Source organism: Meleagris gallopavo, chromosome 6 (assembly GCF_000146605.3).
Source record: "Meleagris gallopavo isolate NT-WF06-2002-E0010 breed Aviagen turkey brand Nicholas breeding stock chromosome 6, Turkey_5.1, whole genome shotgun sequence".
Taxonomy (NCBI): Eukaryota; Metazoa; Chordata; class Aves; order Galliformes; family Phasianidae; genus Meleagris; species Meleagris gallopavo.
The window spans coordinates 34,485,101-34,509,438 of NC_015016.2; the positions used below are offsets into that span (position 1 = coordinate 34,485,101).

The window sequence follows — 24,338 nt, forward strand, 5'->3', positions numbered from 1 at the left end:
TCAGAGAGCTGCTAGAAACAGCATGGTTAAATGAAGCCCAACAGTAAGCAATTCGTGTTACTGAAGCATGTCATTGAAACTTGGCACAAGTGCTGGCTCTGAGCTTGTGCTGTAGACTTGTTTTAAGTGCTTGTCATCCCATAGATACCGCTGCAAATGTTCTGTACTGTCTCTCCTTTCCTGCGCTGTCCGGGAGAGTGAGTAAAATAATAAGTCTCCGCGTGTTCATTTGTTTTACTTTGAGTTTTCTGTGCTTTTGTTTCAGTAGCATGGCTGTCAGATGAATGAGGTTGTATCCATGCCAGGATAGATGCAAAACAGCCCATTACTTCATTGTGTGGTTGGTTTGCTTGTTTGTTTTAAAAGTTTGCATGTACTCATGAATGCAAGGGGATGATAGCATCTAATAACCGTAGTGCTGGCGAGAGAGATACAAACTCACTCACACAGCCTGCCAAGGTGCCTCTCGTCTGACTGCAACTTCTATTTTTCCCCGCACTTGTCCTGCCGCTGCAGCACGGAACTAGAGAGCAGCTTTAAGGCACTCAAACCTGGCATATGTGGCAAGACCACCAAATTAATCTTCCTTTTTGATGCGATTAAGTTTTGACTGCTGTGTTGACATCTCTGGTGCCAAGCCATTGAGCAGAGGTTTCCTGCTGTGAAAGTCCCCGACTCCACTTCTGCATTGGTGCAATGGGAGGGATATTATTCCCCTTCCAAGCTGATCGTTCTGGGAAAGATTTTAAGAGGAGACTGCCAAGAGCAGAAAGTATGAATAGATTAACAAACACTGGTAATCCCTGCTTTGCAGAAAGAATGGCTTGGTTCTTTATATTTAGATGCTTGTTTCAATAGTGCAGAGGAATGTAAGAATATCCTAGAAAGCTGGTAAAGGTTTTAGTGCTTCACTGTCATTTACCTATATGTGAGAGTATTAACTAAAGGTGTTGTGATAAGGGCTTCACCGGGCGCCCATATCGTGCAGGCACGGAGTCAGGCGTTGTGCGGGATTTCTGCAGGGCAGCTGGTGGTGTGACTTCTGTGACCCGGGCAACAGAGGCTGGTTGCTCATTAAACAACCCATTTTTAAAGGGTTTATTTACCAACATTAATTAAAATACCTGTAGTTACTAAATTATCTCATTAGTTAAGATAATCCTCAAGGTTATTTTTCTTTTATTGGGTTGCTAGGGGTACATAATGCATCAATACGTGTAGAAGTGTTCAATGAGATTGCCAGATTTTTTGAAAGATAAATAGTTTTAATGCTTCAGAAGTAGAATCCAATTGGCTAAGGAATTGGCCACAGTCTAAAAATGTGACATCATTCTTGGCAACTGATAAAGATATATTTATGCTAACAGACACTATATAAAAAGTGCACTATACTACCTCTAAGCGAAAAATCTGTCTAAGAATAATGAAATGCCTTTTAATTGAGAATAGTTTTTAAAAGAAGTGCAATTTACTGACCAGCCTTGTGTGAGCCTGCTTAATACTATGCATTTGTTCTTTTCTGTTTTTTATTTAAATGCATTCAATACATGTGATGTACTGATATTTTTAAATCAATACCATCGTTAATAGATAAATATAATTATTGTTCATTAATTCTTCCATCAAATCCATGTCTGTGTAATAGACATACTGTAATAGTCTTCTTGAGTCCAATGACATACTTTGACTTTCAGCAATTACATTTTAACTTAATTCCAATGGCTGATTAAAACCATGTGTATTCAGGTTTAGATAGATGTGCTTGCTATGGGGTTGTTAGACCTGCAGAAAATATGTTTTTAATAATCCATTAGTATTTAATTAGCATGCAGTAACTGTCTTATTAAATCTGAATTAAATCTTTATTTGAGGCGTGTAATTGAAAGCGCCACTGGGTAAAATCTAATCTGACAGGGATGAATTTGCTTGGAATAACAACTCCAAATTTTTCTTTTCTGAAGTTTGCAGGGTCATCCCAAACATTTGCTTAATCATCACAGTGGAATCTTGCAACAATCAGTTTTCTGCAACTGCAGCATTTGAAATGCTTTTTGGGTCAGAGTTGTCATCTTTTGAGAGTTCCTCCTGATTTGAAAGATGATTCTCTGTGTGGAAGATGAAGAATTTTTAAACCTTTACCAGATGCCAAAATGTGTGTAGGGACCAAGTGAATGTTCCCCACCAGCCAGGGAAGGAGGGGAGCTCATTTGCAACGCACACCATGTGGTCAGGTGTCCCTCGGTGCCTGAGCACACACTCAAAAACATGAAAGCGAGAAGTTTTTTTTGGTGACTGTACCTCTTAATAATAGCAGAGTTATTAGCACATGTTGCTATGTTTGAGTGATCACACAGCACAGCTGGTTGGAGCAAATTGCAGTAAGTGGGACTATTTACTTTACAGAAATTATGACACTTTTCACTGTTCAGCAATAAGAGTGATCCAGAATCCATCCAGAAATGTGAACTTGTAAGTACTACTGGTGGATTTGCTTCAGCGAGGCAGCTGTAGGCGTCTGTGTAAATTATCAAACTGTACTGCTTGTAAAATTCTAAACATCATTGGTTTGAGATTAATAGCTACTCAGATCCCTGTGAAGATGTGTTTAATTAACTGGCTAGCAAATTTATAGCAAAAATCTCAGATCTGCTTTGCAGAATCCAAGTCTGCTATTCCCCTTTCTCATTACAACCCTGTCTCTCTTTGACAGTAAGTAGGAAACTGCGAACACAGAAAATGCAAGATATGAGATCTGTGATCTATGCTTCATCAGGTGAAGCACAGGAGATAATTTTTCTGAGATGGTATGTATCAACTTCAGTCTGCTCTGGGTGCTTGTCTCCATGGACATCAAGGCCCCAGTTGGGAACTAACCATTACTTTGTTCGTATAATTTCTATTGTCTTGGTGTTGTCAATGTTTTTGTGAACCTGAGGAGGCTCAGCAGATAGCGATTTGGCTGCAAGGAATGGAGTAGATTCCAGATCACTGTCTGGGGAGAGCAGTGGGCACAAGACTGTGGTTAGGAATGGAGTAAGATTGATGTGGCTGGAGGGCAGGGAGGAGCAGCAAAATATTTTCCTTATTTCCTAGCCAGCAACAGTGTTGGCCAGCAACAGCTCAACTGTTGAAAGACCTCAGTTCCTGTGTTGTGATGGACAGACTGACCACGTTGGGGTCAGTTCTGTCCCTACCCTATCTGCCTGAGAGATGGAAATTCAGCTCACTCCTCCATTTTATTTACAAGCTGAGGAGAATGAAGGTAAACGAGCATCAAAGAAAGATGGAAAGAGGGAACTTCCTAGGGGAAGGACTAAGTGTGAGAGGAGCTACAGGCAGAAGTGTGAACTTTGAAGGAAGATGGAAATTTGTGAAGAAACTGGCCATAAGGAGAAGTGAACACAGAAGGTCATCAGGGTTCACTTGAATTAGACCAAAGAAAATTACCTGTCAGTGATGGTAAGAATTCTTAGGACTACCATAGCCAGATTAAAATATTCCTTTTATTTGTGTGCATTTATGACAAGGTCATGACAAATGTACTGTGAACATAAATTGAGATCAGTTTGTCTGAACTTGGACACTGCTACCGGACACCCATGCAAATCAGACCACTCTCACTCTGGAGCAGTGAAAAGTCTCACAATTTTTGTAAATAGTTCTATTTTGCTGCAATTTTCTTCCACCAGCTGTGTTCTTTGATGGGCTACGTGGAGCAACGTGTGATATAACATCAAAACCACAGGTAGCAGAATTCAGCAAGATCACCTAAGCCCTGCAGTAGTAACCACCTACATGGTGATACACTTTACTCAAATGACTAAGCCCCATGGAATTGTTTAGAGTCAACACTGAGATATTGGAATAGCAAGGAGATAGCTAGGGAGAATGGCTGAGCAGAGGAAATAGGGTGCAAATTTATTTAATTGCTCATCTTCATCATTTGAAATTGGTGTATGTCAGGTCTAGCAATGCAAACTATCTGCGGTTTATTTACATGGCCCAATTTGGGACATCTGTCTAAATCAGAAACCAAAGCTTATAATAGAGTTAATGGAGCACTTATATTAAGAGCTAATTACAGTTTAGATTCTATTCATAGCTCTCTGGAGGCAGCAGGAGACCAGTGGCAGCTGGGGCTCCCAGCCAGGTGACTGACTCCAGTGGTGCGAATACACTCTCAGCCCAGCTTCAGAAGGTTCATCAGTGGTACATTCTGCTGTGTTCATTGCTATGTGTGCATGTGGCTGAAAACTGCACGTCTCTGAGAGGGGCACAGTAATTGCTTAATGAGATACCATATATCTCTTAGTACATTTGCATGTGCTCTCTTTCCCATTCTGGCTAATATTTTTAAGCAAAAGAAGCTGCTGTGGAATCACTGAGATCAAAGATATTAACATGGTTATCAAAGAAACCACTGCACGTGGTTCATTATATATGTTATTTTCACTGCCAGTCTATAAAATTGGGATTGTTAAAAAATAAAAAAAAGTCTCTCCAAAATTGCAAAAAGTAGAAGAATTTGGCTTTCATTTCTAATCAAACAGGCTAAATATTCATGTTTATGTGCCTAAATGAAACTTTTGTATGCAGTCTTCCACCCCATCTGCATGAATAGTAGCATTGTAACAGGATGAGGTCACTGCAGAAGGGAAAGTGAGGTAAGAACACAGCTGAATCTACAGCCTCTCTGCTACATGGTGCACCAGCTTGTGCTTGAAGGCACACGGTGTTTTTCCCGAGCCAGAGCCACTGCGGGCACTGCCTGCAGAGCCGAATACCTCTCACAGAGCTCTAGATGCATTCCTGACTCTACTGTATGGTCTGATGCACAGTATATGGTTTCCTCTGCTTTTATAAACTGCTCTTCAGAGACCTCTTTACACATCGAATGTAAGTGAAAATCCATATGGTTTATTTTAAAGCCTTCATTTAAAAAAATAAACAGTTATCAGGCCTCATTCTGCTCTGACTTATGTGGCGTAAATCCTGAGCAGTCCCTTTGTAACATTCGCTGATGTTCAGGATTTATGCCAGCATCAGGGAAGCAGCGTTGGGCCCATCAAAGGTTTCTTTCCCCCTCACTCTTTTAAAAAGAAATGACTCAACTATATAAAGACTGATGGCTTCCTATTGGCGTCACCTTTGTACCCAGTGGGAACTCTTACAAATATACAGTGTGGCACATCCTGGTGTGCATGTCTGAGAACCAGGCAGGGGAAGGGCGACATAGCAAAGCTGTACTCCAAAGAGTGTGAGATTTGCTAAATCTGTATGTCAGTTCATATTTTACCTATTCCTTGTATTAACTTTAAAAGCCACATAAACAGGTTGCCAAGGGTACACTGGCAAACTGCCTCTCCTCACCCACCATCGTAATTAGAGCTCTGAGAGCTTGGAAAAACCTGCCTGGTGAGCAAGCTCTTCTTGCCCTTTTTCCACAAGTCTCTCCAAGCTCACAAACCTGGGTAGAACTTGGAGCAGCTGCTGTTTCCAACAAGACTGTCCATCCTGCTTCACCACCCAGAGTAGGAGCCAAAGGGGCTCTGCTTTCATCCCACGCTGCCTCTTGGCGCTTCAGCTTCCCGGTATGGCTCCATGAGTTCCCGATGTATTTGTCTGGAAAGGAAACGACATCTTGCTCAAGGTCTCCTCTGCCTCCCCACGTGGAAGTGAACCTGCTGCTCTTCTTGACTTGGATTTACAGGAGCTACATCTTTCTATCTCACATATCAAACTCTAAATTCAAGGTCAGACTAGTACACCATTTGTGTGCTCAAGAGTAGGCACTCCGTATATTTCTGCTGAAATATCTGCAGAGATGGTTTCTGATTGAGCTACACAGCAATTTTGGTTCTTTGTTTTCTCCTTTGGTTTTGTTATCTATTGGGTTTTTTTGTTTGGTTGGTTGTTTTATTTTTTTTTCCCATCACCTCACAGATAATGCATTGAGTCACTTAAAAATATTTTCAAAGTAAATTCAAGAAAGTTTTAGAAAACCTTTCAGGCTAATTTGATACCTTCATCTTTTCCAGCACTGGAAAACCAGCTTGGAGCTGGTGAGGCAGACAGAAAAATTGGGATATTTCCTTAGGAAAATGCTTTTCCTAGCTACTGTGTATCTCCCTGAGCCCAAACCCCGTTCAGCCTGGGTTGCTAAAGAGGACCTCTCTGAAAGGAGGTTGTAGCGAGGTCGAGCTTGGCCTCTTTTCCCAGATTGCAGCGATAGGTAATGGGCTTAAGTTGAGCCAAGGGAGATTCAGGTTGGATATATGGAAAAATTTCTTCTCAGGAAGAGGAACAGACTGCCCAGGGAGGTGGTGCAGTCACCATTCCTGGAGGTGTTCAAGAACCTTGGAGATGTGGCACTGAGGGACATTGTTAGTGGACATGGTGGAGATGGGTAGGTGGCTGGACTATGTGACCGTAGTGGTCTTTTCCAACCTTAATGATTCTATGATTCTATGACTGATGTATAAGGGTACTCCCTAAACAGGGCTAAGAAGTCTTTTATTTCTTGCCCATGTCTTCCTGAAACATCAAACACACTTTTGCTCTTCTCTCCCCTACCAAGTCTGATTTACTGAACAGCACTGGTAGTTTCTCACATGTAGTTTCAGGCCCACGTGGTGTCGGAAAATCTGAATGTGAAATATCTGCAAATGTTTGGCTGAGAGCAGCTCTGGTACTCCTGACATCTGCACTTCTCTTGGAGAGAACTTTTAGGGGGTTTGGGATCATACTGGCACAGGAGGAGAGGGAGGGAGAGATATGAGCCAGAAGATAGAGTGAGTGAATGAGGGACTAGTGGAGAGTTGAGAAATACCTAGAAGTTGGGTAACAAGTGAAGTAGGAGCTAGAAAGGAAGAAAGCATAATTGCATAAGACCCTGCAAAAGGAAAAGAGACTCCAGAGGGATCAGCACATAGATGAAGCATCTGGGTAACGCTTCAAATAGCTACTTTCACTGGAAGCTGGGTGCACAGCAGAAGGTGTTTTTAGGGAGTGTAGTGCTTGTACTTCTTTCCAGTCCTACTCTTTAGTGTAACTTGGCTCTGACCAGTTGAGGAAAAGAAAGGTTATGAGGCAGAAGGGAGAGGAAACTCATGTAGCTGGTGGAAGTGTGGGTGCTGCATTCCCCTTCCTCTCCTTCCTCTTCCTGCCCTTGGCCACCTGTCAGCTTCCCCTTTCCCCCCACACACAACCTCACCCACTCCAAACTCTCCTTTGGTCCTAAAATGCTTTTTCAAGCCCTGCCTTTTTGTACTCTAATTGTATTTTCTGGTGACTGTTTTTTTTTTTTTTCCCCAACTGCCTGTGTCCTGTTTTCCTCTGACTTTGGCATGGCTGGGAGGAATTCAGACACTCGCAGCCTGAGCACAAATAAGCCTTTTGCTTCCAGGTCAGTAGTTCAACTCTAGCCCACAGTTCACAAGCTGGAAAGGGTTTGGTGCTCTGGAGCCTCTGCCCGAAGCACTGGTTGGTGGTCTTGCTGAGCTCCAGAGCAGACAGGTGTCCAAAGGGCCACCAGTCCTAATTAGCATCCTTGCTGGCAGCCCCACAGTGGGGCCGAGGGCTACACGGGCACTGAGCCGGCAGTACCCTGCCTGGGTGGTCCGGGAGCTGGCTGGCAAGGGGACGGGGCTGCTGCTGTCATGTTGTGCCTGCTCCGTAAACAGAGACGTTTAGCTTTGAGCCGCTGCTCCCACAGCTTTGATTTCACTTGTTGTTTCTTTTTCCTTTTTGTACCTTTTTTTTTTTTTTTTACCTTGAAGTAATTAAACTTGAAGAAAACTAGTGGATTAGACATGTGGAGCATTTATAAAGACACAGCTCAGAGAGGGGAGTCTCATTTGGGGGCCAGATGGAGATGAGTATACTGGTGATACTGGGAACAACTCTCTCCAGGGGTCTCTCCAAACTGTTGAATTTAAATGATTTTTGTCTCCCAGGCACTGGCAGGCAAACTGCCTGCCTGTCCTCACTGAATTCGCCCTTGTGCTAGTGCAGGATCAGTGAATGCAACTTGGAGCAGGGTTTTGTCTTGGTTTATGATCTTCCTGCACCACCTATCTGTTTCTACCTGCATGATAGTTTCATAAATAAATAAATAAATAAATCAAGCTTTGCAGGATTTTTACAAGCATCTCTGGAAGCTGCAAGAAATCTTATTTTAAATAGGTATGCTTGTGTCCTTTTAGGAACTTCCCACTTTCCAAGTGATTTGTATTCATCCAGCCTCCAGGCATGCTGATCCCATGGTGGGAGAGGGTCATATGGTGCTGCAGGGCAGCACTGTGACTGTTGATGGTTGCTGCACGATGTTCCTTTCCTTCTGCTCCAGCCCTTTGCATGTGTAATGCAACAGCTCAGGTAGAATTGTTTTGAGTTGGAATAGTCATCTGGTCCCTCTCCCCTGCAGTGAACAGGGACACCTACAGCCAGATCATGTTGTTCTGAGCCCCAGCCAGCCTGACCTCGAACGTCTCCAAGGACAGGGCACCCACCACATCTCCAGGCAATCTGCTCCAGTGCCCAATTCTCTGTGCTCACAAAAGCAGCTTGAGCAGAACACAAGAGTTAAAGAAATCATGAGTGCTCAGAAGTGTCCTGCCTGATGTGCTCACAATCTTCAGCCACTCTGTCAAGTTGTACGTGTTTTCATATTCCCGAGTACCAAAAGTCACTGTCCAACTGACTTCCGTCACTTTTTTTGTCCAGTTGTTCCAGCTGTGACTCTGCCCCATCATCTTTCAAGTAGTAAAAACAAACCCACAAATGGTTCCCCACCTTTGTTCTGCTTTTGTGACGCTGTTAATCCAAATTCCACCGAGGCCTCCCTGGGTCCAGCTGCTGCCTTTGGATTGTTTAACTGTTACCGTGGTGCTGTCATTGCAGGATATTGTAAAATTTGCTTTTTGGCTTAGCCTAGGTTCTAGTTGCTAATTGTGCATTTTCATCCACAAGTGCCAAGTGCCTGCTTTGGAACATAAAAACATGACTCCCCCCTTCCATATGCTAAATTCCTAGCTACGTAGTAAAGATTGATTGCACGTGTTTATGTGTAATTTTAAAATGGTTCTTTCAGGAAGTGTATGGTCTCTTAGTGGCAAATTTAAAACCCTTTAATTTTACATAAGTTTATTTATATTAGGGAAAAGGGCCTACAGTACTGAGCAAAACCCCATGATATATAGGGTTCACCCTGAGAATTCTCAGAACAATTTTATATATTTTTATTCCATCAATATGTTCTTTCACAGCTACTAATTAGCTTTGTTAGTTGACTTACAGAAAGGCGTATATAAAATGAGGAGTAAGTAATTCTACAGCACTAATAGTATTAATGAAAAGCACGAGGTCTGGAGGCAATTGTAAAAACACTGGTTTGACCAAAAAGTAATTCTCATTTGAATTAGCATGATTAATTACATAGCTTTTCCTTGTCACAGTGCACTGAAATCAAAACAGTCAGAGGGTTTTAAAGCTTTCGGTGCATAATTCTGGTATATATTATATAAATTAGAAAAAATGCATATATAGACTAGGTACACATATGTAAAACTATAAATAAACAGGAAACAGTAAAATGCAGTTCTATTTCTTGTTGATTTTTTTCCTGTTTCCTTTAATTGCCTAGGAAACGAAATTGGCTTTGGTTGCTTGTATGTCATGTAGAGAGCTATTAGAATACCACAGCTTTCACACTAAGTGCCCAATTGGCTTACACTCCCTATGCATTCATACAGCTTAAGCTATTTTGCCTGGAGGGCTGAAAAAGGAATCACTTTGGTTGTTTCTTTCACAGTACTAACTATAGTATTTGCTTTCTAAATACTCTACATACATCACTATTTGCTGCTGCTGAACATGGGCTGAAGGCGCGTTTGCTGATATGTGTAAGAGGATGGCAGAGGGTGTCATCACTTCTTGCCTGTGCATGTGCAGACCCAGATCATGATTTTTTCTGCTTTCAAATACCACACATCCTTTCAGTGTTCCTGACATGCCCAGGTTTCTGTAGGCCTGTGGTATGCCATGGGTGTTTATTATGTGGAAAAAAAGGAAATCCTGCCAATCCACATCACTAATGCAAGTTTGTCAAATGACATCAGCAGCAGAGGAGAATTTAGTTCTTAACCACATGCAAATAGGTCCCAGACTGTTGGTTATGCCATGATGTCAGTTCTGATTCCTCATCCATTATTTGATGGGCTTCAATGTGTAAATGCCAGATATGTTCTCCCTTCCTTTTCTTCCCCTCCCACACAGAACTTCTGAGTTTGTTTTGATTTTATTTCTAGAAAACGTGTTTTAAACAACAAACATAGCTCTTCAGAAGAAGTTTATCTCTGGGATGATTTCCTACACCAGGTCTTCTAGGCTTTGCTGTAAGTTTGTGTTATTCAAAGCAGTCAATTACTAGAACAGTTTGGATGGTAATTTCCCAAGGGACTGAACTAAATATGCCTAGCAGTTCCAGTGTTCTTTATCATGAATTCACATTATCTTTGTTCATACAATTTACCATGTCAGCTTGGCCATGAAAAGCGTTCAGGCAGGTCAGCCTGCAGGTACATAATGACATGACAGCAAATCAAGTCATGTGCTGGTGAACGTCAGGTTAGATTTTACAGCATGTCTATCTGTTTAAAATGGCACAGGTCTCCAGTCTACATAATTTGGAGTGCTGGGACATGGAAGTTGTCTCTGCCAGGTCTAGAGGTCAAAGCCAGCAGAGCTGTTAAAGGAGTGACTCTTGTCACCTAGCGCTATGTGTCTAGTTCGTACTGCACTATACTCTTCCAGTAACCTGTGATGACTTGCAGGGGATAATTAATCCCCGAGACATGGGATGTTTTGCCCTCTGCAGAGATAATCTAGACATACTTTAGACTACTGACCCTAATTTTAGATTAATTCTGACCTTTATGATCAAGTAGTTATTACTCTCTAAATGGTGATCACTTCCATTTGAAAAGCATTTCACGCCACTTTCCTTTTTACTGATATCTTTCCCACAGGCACAAGGAGGGCATTGGCATCTGATGCCCTTCTGAGCATGGGTGCACTCCTCTGCCTACATCTCCTTGGGGCTCCGCCCTAAGTGACAAGAATGAGATTTGAACCTGGGACTTTTTTATGACATCTGAATGTAGCCTGGCTTGATTTTTTTCTGGGTGGGACAAGATGGGAAATAGGAAAACTTATACAGATGTCACTGGCAATTTGATTTCTTTCTCAACCGGAGGTCGCTGGGTCTCTTAATTTCACACAGTTATGCATACATCAGTTCAAACCATTTCCTTATAAGGTATTATGTAAATAAAATTTCCAACTCAAGGGAATATAAATCTATTTGCAAAGGCTCTGAGTAAATATACAGTACCAGCATAGAAATCAAATTACAGGGATTGATATATTTCTAATCATGCTCAGTTTAAGTAACTGAGGTACTATGAGCAAGTGAGAGATCTCCCCTAAATCACACAGATGTAATTAATTAATGTCTACATTGCCAAATAAAGGAAAGTATTTTGACAACAATTATTTGGAACAATTATGAATTGTTCTATCTTACATCCCCAAAAGGCAAAAGCAGAAATGTAACTACAACACATGGCAGTTTTTCCCCTTATTTTTCCTTTCTGATCAAGTCCTAGCACTCACATAGTCTCTCTCACTGGGATAAAAGCCAGAAACATTCCCTTTACAAGTGACTTTAAACTATGCATGAGGTGTGTTTTTTTCCTTTTGTTTCATGGAAACATCTCTGTGCTGGCAAAGGGCTTAAGTTGAGAGAGTTGTTCTATAAATGCTGTGTTGCCAAGGTTTCAAGACCAGGCCTAGATGGTCCATAAAATGATTTCCTCTTAAACATGCATTCTGCCGTATTAAAAACAGAGGTTGTGGCCATCCGTTGCTTGCAATGATGGCAAATCCCTTTCCCTGGGGGATTTATGGATGGTGGAGGGATCAGCCGCTTGCTGATCCTTTCCTTGTCTGGAGCTCCGGTATGATGGCAAAACTGGGCCTGAGTGCTGGCTGGCAGGTAGCATGGGGAGGTGTGGGAATGTGCTCCTGGGATATTTAGGGGCATCTCCTGTGTCTGCTGTTGTGCAGTCATGATGGGGACTATGCCAATGGCAGTGTGCTTATAGGGAATGTGCTGCTATGAAAGTCGATAGGGGACAAATCTATAGCGGGCCCTTCCCTTCACAGTCTGGGGCAGTTCAGGTGGGAGTGCTCATACCTCCAGCTCGTCATGGGAGGGGGTCTGATAGAAAATGTTCAAGGCGAAAGTCTGCGAGCAGCAGGGCGTACTCCGAGCAGGACTTAGCCTTTAGTTGCAATTTGCAGATACCTGGAGTCATATTCTGAGAATTTACTGCAAGCCCTGGCTGGAGAACTGCACATTGCTCACTGTCTGACAGGCAGCTGCACTGTGACTCGCGTTGAGCTTGGCACCCGGCACCTGGGTCAGTGCTGTTGTGAAGATGGACAGGTGCAGGTTTATGAAATTGTGGTCAGCCTGGCTGGGTTGAGCTGTCCTTCAGCAAAGAAACCACTACTTTATAACACAGACCCTTCAGGGGGTTGTATCCCTCATTCCCTTTGCAGGTGGAGTTGAGAGAACTCTGGTCTCTCTTCATGTACCACCCCCCAGCTCTCAAAACATCTTTGCAAATTGATAAATAATTGCTGGACTAGAACAAATCTCTGCGGATTATTGGTTTGAGCAATTCAATATAAATAATCCTTGTGATTAAATGAGTGTTTATGTAAGTTCCAGAACAGTGAATGGGGAGGTTGGATGTTTATTTCACAAACTTTATATGGTAAAGATATAGATTGCTGGAGGCTAAAAGGAGAATGCAATTAACCAAGGAAAGGAATTCAGAGTAAGAATTACTCGTGTCTGTTTCAAAAGTACCTGGAAAAGCTTGTTGGGCACTTTAATTGAAAACAATGTTCTCATGGGTATTTATTCTGATCTCAACAAATCAACTTGGTGTGGCACATGTTATGTAGGTTGAGGTTGCTCAGTGCATCTGTTAGGCAGCTGTGTCTTGTACTTTAACTTCTCTGGTGTAAAGAAGTCAGTTACACTTACATACGTTGAGAGAAATTTTCATCTGACCCTGTTTTTACATGCTTGGAGCCTCGCTGCAATTCTGGATTAGTTCTACCCTATATAAAATTCACATCCTGTTTGTGACATAAACCGAGATGAAAATATCACTTCTTTCTTTACTTTGAGGAGGAAAAAGAGGAAGGCCAATTCACACTGGGCTTGATCCATGCTGAAACCTACTGGCATTGTTCCTCTTTATTTTATGCCAAACGTATATTAAAAACACATCTGCTATCATATTTTTCAAAATATGTTTCTCCTTTCTTTCATTTTGTTATCTTCAGGAAAAATTTTGGTATTAAAAGAGTAGAAAACACAAATCAGGCTACACAACACTGTACAAACTGGCTTGCTTGCAAATGTAGGCAAATTATAGCTGACCAAAGTAGTTGCAAGTTCCTCTTCCTTCGTTCCCTCTCTGCCATAGGGATGGGCACACCTTGTGACTTGATGCATTTCAACAGCAAATGCTGTAAGAATGACAGATTGAATGACATGTCAGAAACAAGAGGGGTTAATCATTCTTTGAAAATGCTTGTCTCTTGCAGGGACTATAAAGGATGTGTAGGTAACAGGTTCTGACAAACTTTTTGGTCGTGGCAGTCAAGTAAGATAAGCTTTTATGTGAGTGATGCTGGATAAAATAGGCCAAACCAGTGCATTTTACCTCTGCACAGATTGGCTGTTAATATAGAGTATGTCTGTACAGGAAACAATTCCAGCTTGATTCTATTTTGGGGATATGGTGTGATTGCCCATTAATTTTCATTGGAGTTGTAGGTGTTTCATTGGAGTTTAAAGAGAATGGATGCTGTACACGATATCAAAATTGTGGGCTTTTTTTTAATCTATCTATAAGTATGAATACAGGAGAATATATGTTTTTGGAGTCACTCTGCTAAGAGTCCTAGCAGTAATTTACTAGTACATCTCAGCACCTCAGAAAGGCTGTGTTAAGAAGCAGTTAGTAAACACGCATTCAAGAGTAATTTATTTCATGTGTTATTTGACTTACTCCCTTTCCACAAAGGTTGGAGGCAAAGTATGTGCGGATGTCAATGGGAACAAAATCAAGTTTATTGTTCAGAATTCAGACCCAGGTTTCACTTCCTGTTAAGTTCAAAGCAGTAGATTATAAAGTCTTTACCTACCATATTACTCACTATTTTCGCTGGTGCTTTTGTCATTTAATAAAAAAATCTTTCATACATTACCTAGAGTAATTGGAAACTGGAGATCCATAATGCTCCTGCTATTTCCAAGTTTAAGTTGTCACCTAGGAATTTATATCTATACTTAAGATAATGAGATTTAGTGGGGTCATTTTCACTCAGTGAGAATTATATAAATTGTGATTACCCACTTACATTTTATGTGGCTTTTACCTTTTCTTTCATAGATAAATATTTTATATTGTATGTTACTACTCATATTCTTTTGACAAAATTCAGCATATACTATTCATTTAGACAATGGCAACAGCAAGAGATAATATCATTTTTCTGCTATCCTTATGTTACTCATTGGAGTGCTGTTTGGGGTTGCTTGATCAAAAAGAGCTGAAAGCATAAGTTGCATTTCAGTGCTCTATTTACTTTTTTCAGATGGTAAAAATGGTCTTGCTGTATTACAAGCAATGGCAGCAAGCACAGGCCATCACAAGAGGCAGTTAAAGCAATTGCATTATCAAAATCACATTTTAAAATTCAAAGCAACAGAGTAAGTTGCAGTATATGTGATCATTCCCTGAGTGTCTTTTTAATTATCCATTGCAATGCACATATGTTCAGCTTTTTTAATTTCTTTTTTTTTCCTTCAAATGTAAAGAATTAGATCCTCTCTCTTCCCTCTCTTTTATAATATTCTTAAGTAAACTCAGCAAGTCACTGCTTTAGGCTGCTTTCTCAGTTTTATAAGTCTGATCCTAGTAAAGCAAGCAGATAAACCAACTGGGACTTTCATCAATTCCATTTTATGCATTTATCATTCTTGGTCTGGAATCTAATTTGTAGATGAGCTGAGCTTTACTGCCATTTGTCCAGACACTGTGGCACACTGGAACACTAATTTTGACTGGAGCTACATAGACTCATACAGGAAAACGTTTGCTAGCAGGAAAGATGAGTCCTGCAGTCTTCTCGGATTTACGCACTGTCATTACTAGAAACTTCAGTGTTGGTCAGCCTCCCAGTGAGCACGTAAGTGCCCACTGGTGGGCAGCTTTAGGGACATTCCTTTTTTATTTGTAACTCGAAACTTTATCCACTCCTACATGTTCCCGACACTAAAGGATCTGAGTTCAGCACACAAATGACACTGGGAATCCAGGACAGAGAGGAAAATTCTCTGCTTGCCCAATGCAAAGTAGATGAGGGGCTGTATTGGCACCACTGCAGATACCAACTCCTTGTATGATTTTATATCCTTTCTCAAAGCCAATCTGATAACTAACGTCAGAAGGATCTACTAGCATGGTGATGAGGAATACTGGTATACTCCATCCTTGCTGTAGAGGTGGCTTCTGTATGCATGTCCCCAGTGGGTTTTTCCTCTGATTCAAGAGGACCACGTTGCACCAGGTGGGAAGATGTTAAATACCCAATGTGCTGACCAGTACCATAGTTTCCTACCATACCGTCTAGCTGTGACCTTGTGTACTGTCCCTTTTAGTCCTCCCAGATCTACCAATCGCTGCTGGAGCGAAAGAAGGAGCATTGCCCTTACCTTTGTGTTTTGTACTGTTGGTGATCTGTGGTGCTCTGAGAAAGGTCCTTGCTGAAACTTTGCCATACAGTTTGTAGCAACGAAGAAGGAGAAAGCGTTGTGCAAAAAACATGCACTGACAAACATTCAAAGGATCCGAAACTCCTGCTTGCATTGTATTTTGACAATAGCCCTATTAAATGTGAATCATTCTGTGGATTATTCTTATTACTCATTCACCTCATATAACAGGTTTGGTCCAGGCACTGCTGAACTCTTTCCACTGACTTTACTGGCACTGGGATCAGGTCTGCAGCGCCATATTAAGGCCACTGCATGCCTTCATGGCCATTATGGCCATCGTTCCACATAACACAGAATAAAAATACTGAAAACTCATCTCTCAATATATGGTAGTTTATTTTTTACTTTCTTTAGGTTGGCTTTTTTTTTTTTTTGTCCAATGAAGATTGACTAATATTTCTAATAACAAGGACACGTATCCTCATAATGATCAAGTTGTTTAAGTATTACAAAGTATAAAAATAATCTAATGACCTTTGGAGAGGAAGTGTGTAGTTTTGTTTTTTACCATGTCCTAATTTGACTTCTGGAGATGAAAACCAAAAAGTTCTGGATGAACACACTCAAATTTAAAAAATGTTGCACTGGAATAAATCTATTGAAAGTATATATTTGGAAGTATTCAAATATAGTTGTTGTTAAGTGGAAATGGTGCAAGTCTCTTCACAATGTAAATACCACATTCAAGAAGTAAATGCAAATTCATGTATACTTCAGTAACATCTCCATGAGACATCTCTGCATGTAATATCCTGAATGTGTGTCTTTCTTTTCATAAAATATGGCCAAGAAATTGTGCCCATTAAATGCTAAATTTACTAGCTGGTGTTTTCTGAATCTGGCCCTTATTAAATGTCCAGACAAGCTTGTTGTAGTTTATTTTGTAGGACGTCTGGTTAGAGCATTAAATACAACAAGGAAAAATAAACTTTAAAATAAAATGGTTCAACGTTTGCCCTACTGGGATTTTCTCTCATTGATTGGATGGAAGCGGAAATGGGTCACTCTTTCCAAATGAATTAATCCAAATTTAAAAATTGGATAAAATCATTTTTGCAAGAGTAAACCTTACCAAGAAATGCTAACATTATTATTTTGATAGTTCATGTTTATGTGAAGTGGATCGGATTAACACAATACCTCAAAATTTTTCTTAGTTTCTTCAGAAGAGAGTACTTTCCTATAGCAGTTAACATTTACTTGTGAAAAGGATTTTTAATAACTTTGCAGCATCATTCAGTGAAAGCTCTTGCTTCCATTTGTGTGTTTTTTTTGATATGTGATGACCAACCTTTATTTCCCCCAACTAGATATTCTAACTATAGTTTCTCTTCAAATATCATGTGAAAATTTTAGACTTTAAAAGACAATTTTGTAGAGAATCACAGACTGTGCAAGTGCCATGCCATTGGAGGGGGGGGGAAAAAGAAAGAAAATCCGTTTCTTTAATTATTTTTTCCCTTTTTCCCATGCTCTGATGCCCTCAGCAAATTCTTAACTTATCATCAGAGTCAGCAGTGTTAGCAAGTAACTTCTTTATTTCTTAAGCAGCCTTGAGTCTAGCAGTAATTTCCACATTAATTTTAATTACTCACAGGTTTTTAACAATCTGAGATCACCGAAAGTCAGTATTTTTCCCTGCTACTACACAGTAACAGTGATAATATCATGATAGTTCTCAAGCTTTGCATTTCTCTGTATGATGACGATTGGATCGTCTTTGGTGCCCTGACATCTGAAATATGTCTGTAATACAAGCACTGTAGTGAAATTTTTTAGAAGACCTCAGAAATAGAGAGTTACTAAAAACTTCATGTGCAGTGGGACTCAGCATGCTGTGATGTTTTCAATAATGTGCTTCTGGTACATTGTGTGCTAAAATTCACTGCATCCCAAAGCAAAAGCCATCAGAGTGGTTGGATTGCTTCTTTTGTCACCCTCCCTCCTTTCCAATTTGGATTTTAGTCCCAAGGACTTGTTTGGTTTTGGTTGTTTTGAAGCAGCAGGTTTTGTTAACTTATTGCTCCATTCAGTCTTAATACACATCAGCTGTCAGCCTCTATCCTTCCTGGCTTTTGCCATCTTCCTCTTCCTAATGTTCATGATGTTTTTAATGCTCTGCCTACAGTTGCAAACACTGTCACGTCATGTTAAGTAAATTGGGTGAAACGTAACCGTTCCATGGTTTTGATTAGTCAAAAAAAACAAAATTAAAGGCTTCTTTCTATCAAAAAGTGGGCTTCTGAGCCACACTTCACTGAAAATGAAATGATTTCCCCTTAAATGGAAATGGAAAAAGAATGAAAATGTATGCAGTGATAATTGCTGTGGTATTGTTTTTTTTTTTTTTCTATACATGCTTGCCCCGTAGAGCAGTGGGAGCAAAGTAGCATCCTTGGCTGGCCACAATGTGGCTCTGTTGATAGAGCTCAAAGTTGTTCCAGCTCAGGAGTTGCTTGAAGAAGACAGGATGGTTATGCAAATATATAGTAATGTAATTATTATGTATCGGTATTGTCATAGTGCCTGAAGAGCCCAGTATATTGTTCAGAGAGTCTGTGGGTGGATGCTGAAGTAATAGGAAATTAACAATGACTGTGGGTGGTAAAACAGAAACCTAGAGGTACAAATTCCATGCAGTGGGAGATGTTCATACTAGCAGGATGAACCAGTAACACAAGCCCTTACTAAATCATCCCCAGAATATGTCTGTAGAACAGCGATTCTTCACATTTTTAAATGAGAATGACATCTCACAGCTGTGAAAAACTGTGCAGATAATATTGCATTCAACTACTGCGTTGATGGTAGGTAGGCAAGTAGGTAGTGGTAGTGGTGTGATAGGTGAGATGAGCAGCAATTATTGTACAGTAAGTAGTACTTTATGAAATTATAATTTTGTAGTTCTAATTACAAACACATTAATTAGACACTAAAATGAACTGGACACTGACTTACAAGTAGAGCCCTGCCTATAGACACTGACCTCCCAGCTGCACAGGAGCAAATATATGTGTTTTCAGGCATTTCAGGGATCTCCTTGGTTGACTAGTGGTCCTCCAGGGACCACTGGTTGACTAACACTGCTCCAGGATATATTGGGTCTCATTCTATGGATGTCTGGAATTGACTTCTTACATCTGTGTAAAATGAAACCTTTGTTTCTCAGGTGGCAGCATGCTGCATTTTACACAGGTCCAAATGACTAACTGAGATGCAAAGGGACTTAGACATGCTGTACTTCATGCCAAAGCCTTTAGTGAGCTTGAGTGACTTTTTATACTAAAACCCTTTGAGGTGAAATGTAGCTTTGTACAGAGATTTCCAAACTCACTCAATACCTTAAAACTGGAAAGAGCAGATGATGGGGAGATGCAAGCACAATCAGGTTTGATTTTCACTGGAATGTCTCTTTTGTGTGACTGTTTTAGGTAAACTTTTATGGTCCTTCAGTGAATATCAGTGATCCAGGTTCAGTTCAAAGGAAGAAAAATGCTTTCTACCACAGGATTCCTGCCCCCTCACCCACTACACAGTGCTATATTTTTTGCTAAAAAAGAAAGAAGCATGCCAGCTGGATTTATTCCTGCGGTAGCTAGGTTTTCCTTGGAGGTTTCCCGTCTATATACTAACTAGGTTTGACTACACTTGGCTTATGAGCTTTTGCAGACATCCTTGCCAAAGTGGAATGACTGTAGGCAAAATGAGTGCAGCAGGGAGACAGAGGCAAATAAGTAGGAGTGATCAAAGTCTAGAGATTTGCTGGCAGACACACCTCCTTCCTACGCTCTGCATCCACTGGGTCCAGTGCTTTCCCTTCTCCTGTGTATGAATCAACACATCGACACACATAGTGCCAGAGCAGGGGGTGGGTAGGAGACAGCCTTAGCACTGTACGACAGCTGTTGTTTTGCCAGTATTTTCAGTAGGAAATTCAGGAGAAAACTCTCTTTCTGGACCACAGATCTCATTCAGGTTCACCAATGGCACTGGAAAAGAGAAAACTTAAAAGGGTTCCCTGTGTTTTTATTTTATTTTATTTTTTTTATTGCCTTTAATGCTATTAGGATAGAAGACGCAATGTAGATGTTATAAAAGGCTGGCTTTTAAGGTTTGGTGAAGTTGTCTGCTGCCAGTTCTAGTGAGACACTAGAGGTGGTAAAAAAGTAAATTTGCCAGCAAGAAACATTTATTACTCCATAGCAGAAACTGCTTCCTGTTGAAATGTCAGATTGGCAGAAACTCTGAAGCTAATTCTCCTCGTTTTCTTCACCAGGGTTTTACAGGAAGGTACTGGTGGGAGCTGATAGACGGCAGGGTAATGTTGCTGTTCTTTTAGAGGCTCTTTATTCTTGCTCTCCTCTCCCAAAGTAAGCAGCACGTACACACACTTTTAAGGCTTTTATTTTGTGGCAAAGACCCTAGAAAACAACGTTAACCCAAAACATACAAGGAGGCCTTTAGCCGGGACCATGTGTAACGTTATATTGCCAGCTGCCAATTTGCAGGGTGGTTGGTGCCTGATTTATAGTTTCACATATGGGCTTGAGTGGGTGGGTCACAGCTTTTTGGTGCCTTATTTTCCTTATTTTGTAACTCCAATTAATCATTTCACTGACTGTAGTCACTGTGTCCATCAGCAGGCTCCTGCCCTTGATGGGCAGCATGTTGGTAAATCCTCAAGCGCTGAGCTCCTGCACTCTCTCTTCACCCCTCTCCTCCTGGTTTCCTTGCTGTGCTAGAGGAGGAGACCCTCTGCCAACTCTTTGAGCTTTCCTTCAGCTGCTGCCTTCACAACAACTATAAACGTTACCAAGCTCCCCCGTTGTTTTTCTACTCCATCTGTATACTCTATACTTGCTTGGAAGTGAACCTTATGGAAATTTCAGGCTTGTGAAAGCCTTCGCAGATATTTCCATTCAAACTGCCATGGTAGCAATAACACAGCGTGCTTGCAGCCTGCTGTCCACCTAGTGACCTTGTACTGCTTCACAATGGCTGTGGCCTGATATGCTGAGTTCCCAGCTTCAGGAGCAGTGAGGATCTGCTGCTGGATTTAACAGGGGACAAATGGGGTTCAGAGGGAGATCTTACAGGCGTGCTGGTCCAAATAAGGCACACATCTGGGTGTTTGCACAGATGTGCTGTTTTGGGCCCGGTCAATAACACATGAAAGGAAAGAAGGAGAGAAGGACTGAGTTCAACGAATGTCAGACACACATGCAGCAATTCAGCTCTGTAATCTGTGCAGTCAGTGACAACACAAATCACCCATTGTCCTTCACTGTCCTAAATGCCACAATCAGCATTTGCAATCTACTATTGTATCTCAGTGTCCTTCCAATGCTAATGCAAAACCACATCAGAGTCATATGCAAGGTGACCTGCAAAGTGCATATGTTATGCTATTAGTATAACCAGCTGAATTTCTGTGATGCTTCTGGTTTGGGCTTTTTGGACTTGAGACATTTGTAATAGAGAAACATAACCTAGCTGAAAATGTCATTCTTGTGGGAATAGCACACACATGGGTGTGCATAAGTCCATTAAGTTTGCTGCACCTCTTGCATGTACTTTACACAGTTCAGAGTGCAAAGACATAGCTTGTGTGAAATAAGCAAAATCATGTTCAAATTTGTGGACTACGCAAATCCTATTACCCAGATTATTAACGTTATCTAGTTCATTCCTGTTTCTTGGTCCAGGATACTGCTTTAGCACAGTATGTTGAGGAAGAAATTGAAATAAGGGAAGATAAAAGGTGTTCTGTGGTTTCTTCTTAATTGGAGACTAGAGGCAAAGTGCCTCCAGATAATTTCTCAAAGAAAAGTCATTGTCTTCTCCCACTCTTGTCATTAATCTCTGAAATTATTGCACAATTTCTGTTTAATGTGTTAAGATTTCTTAATATGTTAAGACAATGTGAAAAGACAAATTTGAACAGGAGGGAGCATGTTTCTTTGAATGCATAATTTTTAAATCTTTGTCTGAAGTCTTCATTTGTCTTGCCAGAACTTTTGCTGTTAAAAATTTAATCGAACTCAGTATAATTAAAAACATGTATTTTTGTAAGGATGACTCATCCAAAAATATAGAAACTGCTACAAATATTGAGAGCGATGGTCATTCAGATTTTGTCAAAATGTAAATGATTTAATGCTTGTAGATGTCCTAACTAACAGTAAAATCAGGGATTCCCAGAAGATAGCTCCCAATATATTTGCAGTTCCCTAATGCTTTATATGTTCAAAAGGCCTTAATGTTTTCACGACAGAAAAATGTAAAGGTATTGTAGCGAAACGTTCTTAAATGTAATAGAACACCTAAATGTATTGCAGTGCATATGTTTTGCTGCATTGCATGAAGTCTGTTGTATTGCTTCCACAGTTTGGGATCCCTTTTTCTAAACGATTCCTGGTTCTATAATTTTAAGTTGCACTAGTATAGCCCCCTTTCAATACACAGAGTCAACAGGCAATAATTTTGAAGAAAGATGTGAATCTGTGGAGTCCTCATGAAAGTTTTTTTGCTTGTTTTGGTTCATGAAGATTTAAAGAAAGGATAGAAATTAAATCAAAATAAAAAAAATCTATAAAACTATTGCTTTAATTTGGAAATCACTCAAGCACTCTATGATATTTCCTAGGTATTTCTTTTGTATTTACACCTACTCCAGATTATTTCCATTGATTGACTGACATGCATAATGGAGTTTCATACTTTACTACCAGAACTTTTGCCAGCTCTCTTGCTATGTTTTGTGTATTGCAGTCACTAGGTATAGCCACTAGAACTGATTTCTGGATGGATTTAACCTCGTGCTAGTGTGGAATAACTCACTTAGGTAGCCTTTTGATAGACTCCCAATTTCCCATTAAGAGGGTCACTAGCTAGCTTTGATTTTCCATTCCAGTTGAGGCGTCAGAGCTGGAGCAGTCCCCTGTTTTTTGTCTGCTTATCATTCTGAAATTTTGTAAGTCTGTGCAGGTACACATGTTTGTGATCCAAAATTGAGCAGTGCATCAGAAACTCCAGCTATTTGAATGCGATGGTGGCATCATTTGTGAAAGCATTTTTTTTTTCAGATCACTCCCTCTTTCCCCAAATGGTTCCACATCTAGCTCAGAAGGACATATTTATGAGAGTTGTTATTCTGACTCACTTAGCTGAACAGTATTACACAACTATTTTCTGTCAGTCATGGGATAATATTGCCAAAACCTCTCTGTATCTTTTCCTACACATTTGCTGGTTTTGATGGATAGTCTACTAATCAGCAAGGTGGGAAGTACTGAAGGGGCATCAAAATACAGCCCCTACTGCTGCAGAGGGTTACTCAAGTGACACACCATAATTTAGATGCTCAGTAATCAGCCCAGAGCATTGCGACAGTTTGAGCTGTTTTTGTTAATAGAGATGAAATTATGGGTGTAACTAGCTGGCAGTCTTCAAACAGACTTTTGCAAGCTGTTTACTCAGCTGTCTCAGGGCAACAACTTCATACGTGAAGTGAATTCTTCCAGTATCTCTGCTGTAGTATATTTAATTTATCCTTTTTGCCTCAGTGCAAGAGAAACACATTTTGAAAAAAGCAGAATTCATGTCAGATATTGCACTGCAGATAGGCTGTGACATTAGCTGTGCGGATTGACGTTGTGGGTGAAGATTTTGTTACTTCAAATAACATTCTTATTTATTTTCGAGTAAGGATCAAAAGGAGGAAAAGACAGAAAAAAATCACAGTACATCTAGTCTATGAACAAAGATGAGTTTCAGATGTAAGTCAACATGAACAACAAGGCACAGCTTCTGCAATTTGTCTATATCTAGTTCAAACTAGTACATGCCCAGTTTGAGTGAATATCATTTAATCCAAACAGCATGCATCAGTTTGTCAACAGTTTTAAAGTAAACCATTATTATTCCTTTGGTGGGCAAATCCTGTCAGATGTATGTTGCTTTTGATAATGTTACTTCTTAGTCACAAAACAACACATTTATCTGTGCCTCAGTGGTTTTTAGCCAGAAGAAAATAATAGAAAAGATAGCTTTTGGAAAGCATGGAGTTTGAAGACAAATGAAATGATACCAGACTCTCCTTTAAGAATAAGGTTGTGAAAAAGAGAATGAAGTCATCTCTGAATCTTACTAAAATATTACAGAATGCTGCTGTACAGGAACAGGAATGTACCAAACAGGAAAAAGAACACTGATAAAATTAATGGCAAAGAATTAGGGAGAATTTTAAACAGCTTGCAGGTAGCTTTAGCCACCACTATTACGTTTCCCCTCGACCTCAAATGTAACATGAAATAAAATGATAATGCAGTTCTTCTAGCAACTGTAGCAGAGAAGGAAATGATTTTATGGTCTGATTCAGAGATGTGCAGGACAAAACTGGCTGTAGTAGTCA

At 40.4% G+C, this 24,338-nt stretch overlaps 1 protein-coding gene and 1 long non-coding RNA gene across 2 annotated transcripts in view; one reads left to right on the forward strand and one right to left on the reverse strand.

The window, feature by feature from the left end:
• CREB5 (cAMP responsive element binding protein 5) overlaps window positions 1-24,338 on the forward strand; it is a 71,066-nt gene that overhangs the window by 23,573 nt on the left and 23,155 nt on the right. The window lies entirely within an intron of this gene.
• Window positions 1,704-9,497, reverse strand: LOC116216756. The gene is made up of 3 exons (XR_004160145.1): window positions 8,794-9,497; window positions 5,468-5,622; window positions 1,704-2,105 (listed from the first exon to the last, which is right to left on the reverse strand). It is a non-coding gene; the product is annotated as an uncharacterized LOC116216756 (long non-coding RNA).